The sequence below is a fragment of the Lissotriton helveticus genome, chromosome 1_1 (assembly GCF_964261635.1).
Source record: "Lissotriton helveticus chromosome 1_1, aLisHel1.1, whole genome shotgun sequence".
NCBI lineage: Eukaryota > Metazoa > Chordata > Amphibia > Caudata > Salamandridae > Lissotriton > Lissotriton helveticus.
In genome coordinates, this window is record NC_136057.1 from 181101271 (window position 1) to 181116453 (window position 15183).

At 43.2% G+C, this 15183-nt stretch overlaps 1 non-coding gene across 1 annotated transcript; it reads left to right on the forward strand.

Annotated features, from left to right (window-relative positions):
• Nucleotides 1-14842: 14842 nt before the first annotated feature.
• LOC144780970 (small nucleolar RNA SNORA31) lies at nt 14843-14967 on the forward strand. The gene has a single exon (XR_013600849.1). It is a non-coding gene; the product is annotated as a small nucleolar RNA SNORA31 (small nucleolar RNA).
• The last annotated feature ends 216 nt before the right edge of the window (nt 14968-15183 follow it).

Consider the following 15183-nt stretch of genomic DNA (forward strand, 5'->3'; position numbering starts at 1 on the left):
AGGTCCTGTTGCCTGCGGGCATATATGAAAAACTTAAAGAAAAAGAATGGGAGGTGGGAGAGAAAAAGATAGATTGGACCGCATTAGAGACTGAAGATAACACACGAGTTCCAGGTACCGGTCTTGGGGAAAAAGCTAAAGCTTTGCCCGAATTGTTAATACAAGTCTTGCCAAGATTACTAGCCACGAAAAAGGAAGACTGGGATGCCATCTCAGCCTGTAAACAGAAACAAGACGAAGACACTAGTGATTTCTATTCTAGATTTGAGAAATGTTTCATTATTAATAGTGGTCTGAAAACAAGTAGTGAATCGTATCCACATCTTTTTGTTACCAAGTTAGTTGATAATTCTTTGCCACAAGTCAAGAATCGAGTACTGAAAGTCGAGAGTACTTGGCAAGCAAATACTCCGTCACAAATGCTCCAGATGCTCCAGTATCACCAGAACAGAATTAGGGAAGAGCAAGAACACGAAAGGAGACGTATGAAAGACACGAAAATGAAAGTACTAGTTGCACAGTCTGTTCCACAAGACAGTCAGAAGAGGGGTACGAATCAAGCTAGTCAGTCTGCAGTTCCCGTTAAAGGGACATGCAATTACTGTAAACAGCCAGGTCATTATATAAATGAATGTGCAGTTCTGAAACACAACATAGCTACTGGCAAAACGAAAGAGAGACCACGTCCGCCTAGACCAGAACATGTTCCGCAGAACACGCAAGCACCGCAGAATGCACCACAGACAGTTACAGTACCGCAGCCTATAGCTGCCACACAGCACGTTACACAACAGATGTACCAGTACGCACAGTCAGAGTATCCAGATTACCAGCAGTATTCATGAAACAGCCTAGAGAGGGAGGTTGGCTTGCCTCTCATCGAGATTCCTGTAGATCAAGAGGGTCCCTATGTACACAGTCAAGTATTAGGGAAAGACAGAAAGTTTCTGATTGATACAGGGGCAAGTAGGACTACCATCAGTCATGACGAGGTTCCAGGGGCTCCGCTTTCAGGCTCTAGAAATGTTTCCCTTGGATTTTCAGGAAAGCCTATTGTTAATGAAATATCGAAACCAGTTTCTCTAGAAGTTGGTCCATTGTCCCGAACTACCGACTTGTTACTAACGAAATCATGTCCAGAAAATGTATTAGGTATTAAGACCCTGAAAGAATTAGGAGCAGTCATATGCTGCTCCCCAGAAGGAGTAAGACTGTTTTTACGAGATTTTAAAGGTCATTATGTGTTGCGAGATTTTGATCCAAGATTATTGAATGTACCACAGCATTTATGGGCGCAAGGTCCAACTGATGTAGGTTGTATGCACATTACACCCTATCGTGTCACTCTGAAGAAAGGTGTAGTATTACCACGAATCCGACAGTACAAATTGCAATCTGAGGCTGTAGCAGCCTTATCCAAAATTATTGACGAGCTTATTGCTCAGGGAGTAGTTGTAGAAACTGACTCCAATGTATGTAATTCTCCTATCATTCTGATTCTAAAACGTACTGATCCCAATAAACCTCCAGTTTATCGATTAGTGATTGATCTCCGAGAACTTAATAAATATATCATACCCCAGTACCCAGTGGTTCCAGATATCTCTTCCCTATTGACTGCCATTGATTCTGAAGCTACGTTCTTTACTGTTATTGATCTCAAGAACGCATTTTTTAGTGTTCCCATTCATCCAGACAGCCAGTTTCTTTTCGGTTTCTGTTTAAATGGAAGAAGCTATAAATTCACACGAGCTCCTCAAGGTTTCACAGAAAGTCCTAGCATTTACAGTCAAGCACTTAAAAGACAACTAGACAATATTCACATGCCAACTGACACTGCTCTGCTCCAGTATGTCGATGATCTACTGATCACAGCCCGTTCTGAACGTGACTGCGAACGTGCGTCACTTACAGTCTTGTATTTTCTGGCCGAGATGGGGCACAAGGTGTCCCCTTCGAAACTGCAATTTTGTGTCCAGCAAGTGGTATACCTTGGACACTTACTGTCCAAGAGGGGTAGGCAGTTGACACCTGATCGTATCCAGTTAATAGCACATCTTCCACAGCCCAAGACTCAGAAGGAGGTACGAGCTTTTATCGGCCTCACTTCTTACTGCAGACAATGGATTCCTCAGTATGCATATCTAGCCAAACCACTGATACAGTTAACGACACAAGAGGCAGCCGTATCGACTGTCCTCCCTTGGACCCAAGAACATACACTTGTTTTCAATGAGTTAAAGAAAGCTTTATGCCAAGCACCTGTTCTAGCAACACCAAACTACAGTAAGCCTTTTACACTTTTTGTCACTGAACGTGATGGTACTGCATTATCTGTTCTCACACAAGATCAAGCAGGACAATACAAGCCCTGTGCTTATTTTTCTAGCACATTAGATCCAGTGGCCCAGGCTTTGCCTGCGTGCCTCAAGTCAGTTGCAGCCACAGCTCTAGCTATCAGACAAAGTGATTCCATAGTGTTAGGACACTCCCTGACAGTACAAGTTCCACACTCCGTGGAAGTTCTTTTAAATCGAACACAGACTCAACACTTGACAGTTGCACGTTTAACAGGATATGAACTGACACTGTTTCAGCCACATATAGAAATCAGACGCTGCAACGTTTTAAATCCAGCTACACTGTTACCCTCAGTTACTTCAAATCCTACCACACATGACTGTGTGGAAATTGTTAACACCATGACAAAGCCAAGACAAGACTTGACAGACATTGCATTACCTGATCCCGACCTGACACTTTATGTGGATGGTTCATGTATGAGAACAAGTACAGGAGAACTAGTAGCCGCGTATGCAGTGACTACTGACACTGAAGTTATAGAAACACATCGTATTGACACCCTGTCTGCTCAAGCAGCAGAGCTCGTCGCTCTGACCCATGCCTGCATACGAGCCAAGAACCTGAAAGTAAATATATACACAGATTCACGTTATGCATTCGGAGTCGTACACGACTTTGGAGTGCTCTGGCAAGAAAGAGGTTTCATGACCTCTCATGGAACCAAGATTCAGCATGGCCCCCTCATTCAAGCTCTGTTAGAAGCAATACATTTACCGACAGCTATCGCTATCATGAAGTGCAAGGCACATACGAAAGTTGCTGACATCATTTCCCAGGGTAACGACCTGGCAGATCGAACAGCCAAGCTTACAGCTCAGACCCCAGACATTCCAGTTAACAAGACACAGACAGAAGTTTCAGTTCAGTCTACTTGTATGACAGTTAAGGACCCTACACAAGACGTACTAGATATACAGTCACATGCTACCACCGACGAAATCAAGAAATGGTCTGAACAAGGAGGGGTCCAGACAGATCAAGGATGGTTGACGAAGGGAAAAGCCACATGGTTTCTCCCCGACTCTATGGTTCAAGTCATTATTAACACCGCACATAGTCCGGCACACTTAGGAGAAAAAGCCATGTTAGACAGTATTCAGAACCTCTGGTTTAACAAGCATTTACGAGCAGCAGCCAAGCAGAAAGTGCGTACCTGCATGATCTGTTGTCAGTTCAATCCAGGTAAAGGTGTCCCGGTGGAACAAGGTGGATTCCATCCTCCTGACCACCCTTTTGAAGTCCTCCAGATGGATTATATCCAGATGGATCGATGCCGAGGTTTCAAGTATGTCCTCGTAGTTGTATGTGCTTTGTCCAGGTGGACGGAAGCATATCCAGTTCCAGATTACACTGCCGCGACCACTGCCAGGCAGTTGGTTCGTGAGTATTTTCCCCGCTATGGTTTGCCGAGGGTCGTGTATTCAGACAACGGCCAGCCATTCTCATCCGAACTTATGAAACAAGTATGCCTTCTGTTAGGGTACCAGTGGAAGTTCCACTGTGTACGACATCCCGAAGCAGCCGGTCTCGTAGAGAGACATAATCAGACCCTGAAAATCCGCATTGCCAAGGTATGCACAGAGAAAGGCGTAGATTGGATGGTAGCACTGCCAGTCGCCCTTTTTTATATGAGAATGGTCGCTCACTCCCGTTCAGGTCTGTCTCCTTATGAGGTAGTGTTCGGTCGTCCCCCAAACATGTGGGGTACACCTAGACCACGTACAATTACAGATGTTGACAGTAATATGCTGACAGATTACTTGGCCTCCTTGATGTCTGCACTACTCTCTTGTCGTTCACAGGTCGCTGCTGCCTTTCCAGACAACACCCAAGTGAAACCGCACGAGGTCATACCAGGCGACCTAGTCCTCGTGAGGAATTTTGATCGTTCAAGTCCGCTGGAGCCCCGCTGGAAGGAGCCAAGACTTGTCCTGCTAACAACAAGGAGTGCGGTGAAGATCGAGGGTCGCAAGGGATGGGTTCACTCCAGTCATGTGAAGCGATTTCATGGACTTCGGCCAAAAACTTTTTTCAAAGACTGCCCCGTTCTCAAGGACTGCCCAGACACTGAATCTAAACTTCCCCTGTTAAAGAAAACTCCGCAGCAGGAGTATAAAGAAAAATTAAGGTCTAGTAAGTCAGCCAGTTTAAGGGCCCGATTCACAGAACTAACTTAAGACAAAATCCTAAACTTACTACTTTTGGTATTCACAGAAGTTAGGATTTTGTCTTAAGTTTGTCTTAAGACAGACTTAAGACAGACTTAAGACAGACTTAAGTTAGGATTTTGTCTTAAGTCTGTCTTAAGACAAACTTAAGACAAAATCCTAACTTCTGTGAATACCAAAAGTAGTAAGTTTAGGATTTTGTCTTAAGTTAGTTCTGTGAATCGGGCCCAAATTGTCTAAGTCCCTCTCGGGTGAAACGGTTAGACAGGTTCCTGACATGTATGAGATAGACCCACACAGTGAGAGAGTTAGTCAAAACTCTAAGAGAATACGTTATCAAAAGAATCTTCGAAGTCGATGTATTATCACTCTACTATTTATGATATTTCTGAGTCTTATGGTTACCTGCATAAGTTATGCCTTACATTTATGTTTTCCTATTAATTCACATGTACATATGTTTTCTAATGTTACAGTAGAGCACACTTTTAGTGACCTGCCTCCTCACGAGTTATCCTATCGTCTTGCCATGCGCAATAATACGTTTATTCGAATGTTACACTATTCACACCAGACCAGCAATGCCACTAATTGTTGGGTGTGTGGTCGACTCCCCCCTTTCCAGACACCGAAGGGAGTTCTGCCACTCTTTCCCTATCCGTTTTCACACAATGGTTCGTGTGGAGCATGGTCCACGTTAACGTCATCTTCAAACGATATGTCCCTTCTGAATAGAACATGTTTCCCAGACAAGGAAGGTCTTTCCCATAGAACAGGGTTAGATCTAGAAAATGAAGTATATGATCTAGGTAATTATTCCTCGAATTTCATGGTTTTGAATGTTCAGTCCGAGACTACTCCAGATTTGCCTGCTATTTCAGTTCTACCCATAAAAGGCGAATTATGTGTCAGAAAGAATGGTTCAGTACATGTAGGTCATAGTGATTGTACTACTGTGGTCGAGTATAGTGACAGTGGGAAATTTATTTTCAAAGCCTCACGTCATTCTTATTTTGTGTGTGGTCAGACGGCATATGTACGTCTGCCCCTCGATTGGGATGGAACATGTTACATTGCCTTCCTACTGCCACCAGTTTTCCTAGCCCCATCCGATTATCATAGAAACACACATCTAGTACACGTTAGACATAGAAGGGAGGTCGAGTCCCCAATTGTCGATCAGACTGAAACCGCCTTAGAACAATATCAAGACTTCAATAAAGGTTTCTTTTTCTTCATAGGTCCTGTCCAGAATAGTAAGCTAATACGTAGGCTAACCAGAACCCTTGAAGCAGTAGTGAATGAGACTACTTCCGCTCTAGGTAACTTAACTGAAGAACAATCTGCTATGAGATTTGTCGTGCTTCAAAATCGTCTCATCCTTGACGTGATACTGGCCGATAGGGGAGGAGCTTGTAGAGTCATCGGATCTAGTTGCTGCATTTTCATTCCTAATAACGCACCGTCTGTTTATTCAGCTATAACCAGACTTCATAAAATAGCCCATCAGTTACACCAGAATCCAGGCACCTGGACATGGTCCGGTTGGTTCTGGAGTATAATATCTGCCTGGGGATGGAAAGTATTGTCATTCCTGGGTATAGCAGTAATGATTATATTCAGTTGCTGTCTCTGTTTACAATGTGGCCCTGCGATTTGCGGCTTGTGTGCTACATCTTGTATTCCTAGTTCTAAGTCCCGTTCCAAGACAATTCGAGACGAGCAAATGATGCTATATGAAATGATAGATGGTATCATGAATATTGATGTTTCCTGAGGGAAACGTAGGGCACAAAGAGGGAATGAGGAAAATTGAATTTTGCCTTGTCATGTGTGCCTACGTGTTCCCCATCCTATGTTATATGTGCATGATCAATATGCACGTGTTCCCCCTATGATCGATTAAAGACGCAATTATAGTTGTGTCCAACGTTAGTGTGCCAGTTATCCAGTCCCCGTGAAAGCAACGTGAATTAGGCTTCTAGGCCTATGTTGCCAACCTTTTACATTGTGCACGTTAATTCATTGAATTGTCCCCGTTTCTAGGCCTCATGAGGGCCCGGACACCAGATTCAAGCTCCGGTCTCCTGAATCACTCCGAGGAGCGATGCAGCCCCCACCTGCATCCCTGACCCTTCACTTACTTCCTGCCAAGCAGCGCGGTGCCCGGCCTGGCTCTGCCTGCCTGTCTGCCAAGAATATGTTAGGCCTCTAGTTATCAGTTCAGCTCTTCGTCTTCACATTCCTAAGCTAACGAACCGCTGAAACATCTTCAGCTATAGTCTAGTCTTTCTGTCTCCATGTACGAGAATCACTGAATTAATATCCATAGAAGATTCATAGCACACGCAATACATGAAGAATATATGCATGCACCAGTCTTAGTGTCAAGTAGCCTTTGCCCTGATAACTTTTAGACTCTATCAACATGTACTCCAAACACAAGATACCAGATATGCCATAGGTACATGTCGTCCTGACATCTCAGACTTTAGTCTCCTCTTCTAGTGCAGAAGTCAGAGCCCCCAGCTCTCCCCAGGTACACGTCATAGCCCGTTTGCGCGCACCACTAGGTTAAAGGTTCCAGCTGCCCAGGTAGCCCCCTCCATGTATCCACCCATTTTATGACACTTCTGTGACTTTCTCATCACATGTCTACGTGCACGCCCTGTGCACGCCTTCTTTTCACGCCCATGTGTTCTTATCTTACGTTTGTCACTTGTTACGCCTACTGTATTCAATGCAATTGTAATGTATTACTATATAAACCATGTACTGTTAATGAGACGTGGCAGCTGCCACTCGTGCCATTCTTTTACAGGCTATCCCGATCCTGTCCCTTCCCTTGTGCCTGATTAAAGCCTGTTAGACTCAGATACCCCGGATCCTGCCTCTTATTTATTGAGCTATCTGTTATTATTAATGTATTCAAAAATAGTACCGGTAATTAATTATTTATTTACCACAGGTGTCCCCACAGCCTTTTCTACCTGTTCGTGTGGTGCAAAATAGGAAACTAAAACTACTATAGCTATAAGGAGAATCACTCCTCCTAAAAGAGTGCCTACTATGCAGATATATTGTGCTACTATCAGAGGTGGTCAGAAAATTAAGAATATATGTGGCATTTGTAATGGCAAAAGAAAATATGTAGTGACTTTTAAAGAAGATGTTACTGGAGTGCAAGGCTTTGCTCACCCGCCACAGACTTTTGCACTAGGTGCTAACAAGGGCTTCCTGGTTTATTCTGGTCAACCCTTATTTTGCAGATTGTGTCAGCAATTTGGCCACGCAAAAGAACAGTGCTCAGGCTTGGTTTATAGAAACTGTGGGGGTATGGATCACAAGGCGCAGGAGTGTTGTGTCCCCAAAAAATGCAATCTGTGTGGTAGCATTGATCATCTCTTTAAGGTATGTCCCAAATGTAAGTTTTCATATGCGTCAGCTGCTGGTTCGTATGGACACTCTTCCCATACCACCCCCCCTCCCTGTACCTCTGCCCCTGCTCCATCCTCTGCTGAGCCATCAACATCAGCACAGGCTGAAGTCACTGATTCAGACATTTTGGGTATATTTGACGGTACCGAGATCCGTAAGTGTAGTGTGCCTGAGGGGGAGGAGGAGAGTGAGGTTTTGGCTGTTCGTTCTTCCCATCCTGAAGAGCCTGACCTTGAGCAAATCCGGAAAGAATTAGAACAAGCAGAAACAGATAGACTTGAGGCAGAGCAAATGAAGCAGCTTATCCTGGAAAAACGTGCACGCCGTGAGGAGGCAAAGCTACGTGACTCATCTACTCCTTGTGCTACTGTTCCAAATCTGAGCCTACCTGTTGAGCCTTCCGCCGGTGATTTTATGAATCTATCTAACTCCATTATTCCTCCTACAGGTCATAAATCCAGTGTGGCTGGCGCAGTCAGGGATTTGCGCAAAGGAGCAGAAGACACAGCTGCCTCTTTAGCCTCAGCTGTGATGGTCTCTAGTGCAGAGGCTGACATGAAACATAGTGGGTGGGCCACTTATAACTCAAAAAAGCTGAAAGGTTTAAAACAAGCAGTGGGCCCAATTCACAAAGTAAATACAAGGCGGCGAACATCCTCCTTGGACCACCAAACAAGAAGGGAGAGGTTTGACCACCTACTTAACCTCTCGGACTCCGAGGAGGGTATTGACAATGTTGCTCAGGTTATAGAAGTGCAAGATAGTCCGGTATTGATTTGGAAGCTTCACCTAACTTAGAGGCTTTGCTTTCATAGGCTTCATTTGAAGGTGTCGACCAAGACCCAGCTTCACAGTTTGCATGTGCTCCTCCTGGTGTAGTGCCTGAATCACAAGACTTGTAACATGGCTGTTGTTTTACTTACTATACTCATGGCAGTAACAATTGCCAATTGCAACATTAGAGGTATGAGTGGGAAATTACGGCAACATATGATCCTTCATTATTGTAAAAATGTCCAAGCTGATGTCCTTTGCTTACAAGAATGTCACCTTGGTTTTAAACCCAACTATTTTTCTTACCAATCCTTGTGGCAAAAAACACCCTCTGCATGGTCAGGCGGGGGAAATAAAAATGACGGGGTTGTTATTCTTTTTCAAAATAAGCATTGGCAGATAATGGAAGAGAAAATTCTATCTGTATATATGGATGGAATCGCTTTGAAGATATGTGTAGTTTATGCTCCAGCCAAAAAAACAGAACATGAGAATTTGTTTCCACTAATCAAGCCTTTTTTAACAGGTTCAACACCATTACTGTTAGTTGGAGACTTTAATTCCATCACCCATGGTACAGACAGGCAAGGGGTACACACTGAGTACACTATGGATGTAACCTCAAAACTTTTAAAAGCACTAATTTATGACCTTGGCCTATATGATACCCACAGGAAATTTTCTCCACCAGGGACAGGTTTTACATGGGTAGCAGACCATGGAGGAGTCAAATCGCGTATTGATTATATATTTGCATCTAAGCTACTGTGTGCACAACATGGCACCATCACTCCTGTTTCCTTTTCAGATCATCACTTGGTGTCCATGTCGCTCTCTGTTCCTGCCAGACCTCAAAGGAGTCCAGGCAAATGGAAACTTAATTGTGCATTATTGGAACAAAAAGACATTTGTGATAAATACGCCAAATGTTATGGTAAATGGGCAGCTCGCAAAAGTATCTTCCCCACACCCTATCAATGGTGGCGCTGGGTTAAACACCAAACACGGATTTTCTTCCAAACACAGGGACAGGTATTGCACAAGTTAGAGTGGCAAGACTATCTTAAGTTACAAAAAAGACGTATTTTATTGCAACAATTGGGTGATGCAGGGAAATATGTAAAAGAGGACGTCAGATCACTTGAGACAGCAATGAATGCATGGCTTACAAAGAAAGCAAAACTACAATTTTTCATTCCAGGCTGAAACATTATCAAGAAGAAGAAAAATGTACAGCATTCTTTTTTCGCAAAGCAGCAACATCTCATAAACTACTCACTACGCTTTTAAATGACAAAGGTGATAGAGTGACTGGGGTAGAACAATGCAAACAAGTGGCCTACACATTCTATTCAGCCTTATATGCCTCTCCAAGCACTCCTCCTTCCAAAGAAGACATAGAGTTATACTTCGAAGCACTTCCAGAACGTCTTACTGATGAACAAATAACGTTTTTGGTGGAACCTTTTGATGGAGAAGACTTTCTCTCAGCTTTGGGAGCTGCACCCAGGGTCTCTAGTCCTGGGTTGGATGGGTTACTGAGGGAGTTTTATAAAACGTTTTGGGGTGTGCTTTGTAAAGATTTTATGGACATGATTGTACATAGTTTTGAGCATGATACATTTACCACAGATATTTCCACAGGACTCATCACCCTCCTTTATAAGAAAGGGGATGAAACATCTCTTCAGAACTGGCGCCCGATTTCTTTGCTCAACGTGGATTACAATCTGGTATCCAAAGTGTTAGCATGTAGGTTCCGCTCTGTCCTGCGTACTAGTATCCACCAAGACCAAACATGTGCAATAAGGGGCCGCACTATTGTTGACAGTCTTACGATCATTCGAGATGTTCTACATTACAATCTGGACAGAAACATCCCTTTGGGAATATAGGGCCCGATTCACAGAAATAATTAAGACTCAATCCTAAACTTACTACTATTTTGGTATTCACAGAATGCACTTCCTACTTTTGCCATTCACAGAATGAACTTACTACTTTTGGTATTCACAGAAGTTAGGATTTTGTCTTAAGTTTGTCTTAAGACAGACTTAAGACAGACTTAAGACAGACTTAAGACAAACTTAAGACAGACTTAAGACAAACTTAAGACAGACTTAAGATAGACTTAAGAAAGACTTAAGACAAAATCCTAACTTAAGTCTGTCTTAAGTTTGTCTTAAGACAAACTTAAGACAAAATCCTAACTTCTGTGAATAGCAAAAGTAGTAATTTCATTCTGTGACTACCAAAAGTAGTAAGTGCATTCTGTGAATGCCAAAAGTAGTAAGTGAATTCTGTGAATACCAAAATAGTAGTAAGTTTAGGATTGAGTCTTAAGTTCTTTCTGTGAATCGGGCCCATTGAGTTTGAATTTTTGCAAAGCATTCGATAGTGTTTCACATGATTTCCTTTTTGCAGTGTTGTCCCATTTGCGGGTGCCCCCAAATATCATGCAAATGTTACATATATTATACAAACAAGCAAGCAGCAAAGTGAGTTTCAATGGTTTTCATACCGAGGTCTTTCAGATATATAAGGGGGTACGGCAAGGCTGCCCTTTGTCTCCCGCATTTTTGTGTGCGCTTTGGAACCATTCTTGTGTAAATTGCGAAGTGACAAGGTAATTAGGGGGGCATTTGTACCCGGTGGTTCAGCCTCACAGGCAAAAGTAGTAGCATACATGGACAATGTTACAGTCCTATGCACTGCTGCAGCATCAGCACGCAGAGCTCTTTTGCACGCTTCATTATTTTCACCTGTTTCAGGTCTTGCATTCAATATAGAAAAAAGTGTGTGTGTAACAGCTGACCCCTGGGACAGGTTGGCAAATCTGCCTGTGACTACCACCACTGAATCTACGAAGATTTATTGCCTTTATTTTGCGTCACAAGGGCACATTCAAAAGAACTGGGCAATACTGTATGACAAAATAGTAAAGAAAATATCTATGTGGTCTACACGTAAACTCACATTGGAAGGCAACGTATTAGTTATTAAAGCTGTATTATTTCCATTATTACTTTACACTGCAATGATTTTTCCTCCCTCCCCACAGGTGTTGCAGAAATGTACAAAAGTGCTTTTTACTTTTTTATGGGGGTCCAAAATGGAAAAATTAAGTAGAGAAAAAACCTGTAAGCATTGGAGAAATGGGGTGAAAGGTCTTCCAGATCTCAAGACTTTTTTGTATTCTAAAATATTTAGTCATACTATTTCCAGAACAGAAGAGGATGTTTCAACCACTGCTAGCTGTTTTACTCGTTATTTCACAGGTACTATATTGCAAACGTTTGGACTTTTTACCCCTTCCAATTTGCGGCCACTGGCTCAAACTGTTCCTCCTTTCTATGTGGCCTTACAGACATTTCTGCACACAATAGACTTAACTAATCTTATAAGAGACATTTGTAAAGACTCTAAACGCTTGAAAAATGCTTTATTTTGTAGAGAAAAACCAGTCATTATAGGATACCTTTCGGAAAAGCAGTCACGTGCGGTTTGGCGTATGGTGGGACACAGAGATCTTGGTCACAGCCACAAGGACATCGCCTGGATGAGTGCCCATGGATGCCTCCCGGTGAAGACATTTCAGCATCGTAGAGGCCTCGCTCCCTCCGTAAAATGCCCAAGACCAACTTGTGCCAATGAAGAGATGGTGTATCATTTGCTTTGGGGTTGCAGGTATGCACAAGACTTCTGGACATTGCTTCAGCCTTTCTTGCTTCACACTGCGAACATTTCCACTCTGACTGTTGAGACTATCTTGTATGGCTGGACATTGCCTCCTTCCCACTATCCGACAGCCTGCAGAACTCTTTGCCTCGCAAAATTAAACACTTATGTGGCTGCAGATCGTGAACTTTTGGGGGACGAACAGGCTTTGGCCACATGGCAAGTGCCTAAATGGAAAGAATGGGCTACTTGAAATTCTTGATGGTTTCTCTGTTGTACCCCTGCCACTGGGGAATAAGGATTGTCACTTACATAGGTTTTTTATGACAACATTATCTATATCTAGGAGCAATGTACTGCTGAACTTTGATCTGTAACTCATGATCTTATTGTAAAAAAAATGTCTTTTTCCTGTATATGTGCCTTTATAAAACACAATAAAGGTTTTCAAAACATAAAGATCTGATCCCTGAAAGGATGGGCCTGTGTATCTCTGGCTTGACCGGAGCCAAGCTGCGTCTTTAAGGATGAAGGATTTGGTGGACGGAGCGTTTGTTCTTCCTTACCTGAGGGATTGGGCCTTCGCTCCCTGGCTTGACCAGGACCAGGCTGCACCCCCCAAGGCTGACTGGCATTTAAGTGATTGTCCGCGGAAGGTTGCTACATTGTTGCTGGACATCGGCGGCGGAGAGTCCGGGTCCTGTGCCAAGAGAGTCTGGCCATCTGCACATTCTACCTGCCAGGCGGACCGGCGTGTGCTATTGCAGTGTCCCTGTGAAGTAGCCCACAACTCTCCCTCCTCCCCTGGCTGCCGCGCGCTGGCCCCCTCTTCACAGAGGGAAAGGAAGGGGGACCGGGGGTGCATGTCTTGTCTCCCTGCCAGACTTCCTACTTGATACAGTGGCAGGCTTAAAACTGACACCTGCTACTGTTACCACGTGATTTTCACTGGAGGTAGGCCTACAAGGCATATAGGCCTTTAAACCTCCATTTTTTAGTTTCTGCAGTGAGCGCTTCTGAAAGACATTCCACGGAGGCCCAGGGCACCTAAATGCCTTCTGTGAATACCGAAATGAGTAACAGCCTGATTCATGAAGGTACCGTTTTGCGAGTCTCTAATAGCGATTCATAGCGAATCGCTATTGAGGACTCGCAAAACGGTATTCATGTAGGAATTGCTAAATAAATAGCGATTCCTACATATTCTCTATTTGCGAGTAGCAAATTGCTACTCGCAAATAAGGAATAACTCCCCATTCATTCCTATGGGCCAAAAGGCCCATAGGAATGAATGGGGAGTATCCCTTATTTGCGAGTAGCAATTTGCTACTCGCAAATAAGATAGCGATTTTTTAGGGTGCCAGGGGTGTCCAAAGGACACCCTGTAGCACCCCTGAAATGCTAATTGAAACAGGTGTTGCGCACACACATGTCCAAGGGACATGTGTGTGTGCAACATGCAACTTAGAAAAATGCTTTTAAAAGCATTTTTCTAAGTTTTTGCTATTTACCAAGAGGTCTGACCTCTCGGTAAATAGCGGCCCAAAATTGCTAATTCGCAATTTTTAAATGTGTCATGAATAGCATTTAAGGAATCTCTAATAGAGATTCCTTAAATGCTAATCCTCGCATGTTTGCTAATTCTTTATTAGCGATTTTTGCATTTGGGATGATGAATCCCAAAAGCAAAAATTGCACTCGCAAAGGGCCAGATTCTGAGAATCTGGCCCTTTTGCGAGCGCATTTACCTTCATGAATCAGGCTGTAAGTGTCTTCTGTGAATACCAAAATGAGTAAGTGCCTTCTGTGAATACCAAAATGGTAGTAAGTTTAGGATTTTGCCTTAAGTTATTTCTGTGAATCGGGCCCAATGTGCGTGTGGAAATCAGTGAAGCACACAGGAAGGAAAAAAATGTGCTTTTTTTCTAGCCGAGGCATTTTTGATGTAACTTTCTCTAGTGATTCTATTTGTAAGGATTTTTTGGCATGTGTGGCACATCGCAAAGACACCCAGCCTTTTTGTGGCCTCACTGTTCTATGTCTGCACCTAAGGAGGTAACAGCCTGATTCATCAAGCCAAAATCGGCTCGCAAAGGGCCAGATTCTGAGAATCTGGCCCTTTGCGAGCGCTATTTTTGCATTTGGGATTCATCATCCTAAATGCAAAAATCGGTAATAGCGATTTCGCTATTTTGCGAGGAATTACATTTAAGGAATCTCTACTTGAGATTCCTTAAATGCAATTCATCATCCATTTAAAAATTGCGAATTCGCAATTTCGGCCCGCTATTTACCGCGAGGTCAAACCTCGTGGTAAATAGCGAAAACTTAGAAAAATGCTTTTAAAAGCATTTTTCTAAGTTGCATGTTGCACACGCACATGTCCTTTGGACATGTGTGTGCGCAACACCTGTTTCAATTTGCATTTAAGGGGTGCTACAGGGTGTCCTTTGGACACCCCTGGCACCCTTTAAATCGCTAAGGAATACTCCCCATTCATTCCTATGGGCCTTTTGGCCCATAGGAATGAATGGGGAGTTATTCTTTATTTGCGATTAGCAATTTGCTAATCGCAAATAAGGAATGTGTAGGAATCGCATTTCTTTATGCAATTTCTACATGAATCCCGTTTTGCAAGTCCTTAATAGCGATTCGTTATGAATCGCTATTAGGGGCTCGCAAAACGGGAGAATGATGAATCAGGCTGCAAATCTGGTAGTACATATGTACAACCCCTATACTGATCACAGATTGATTGAGG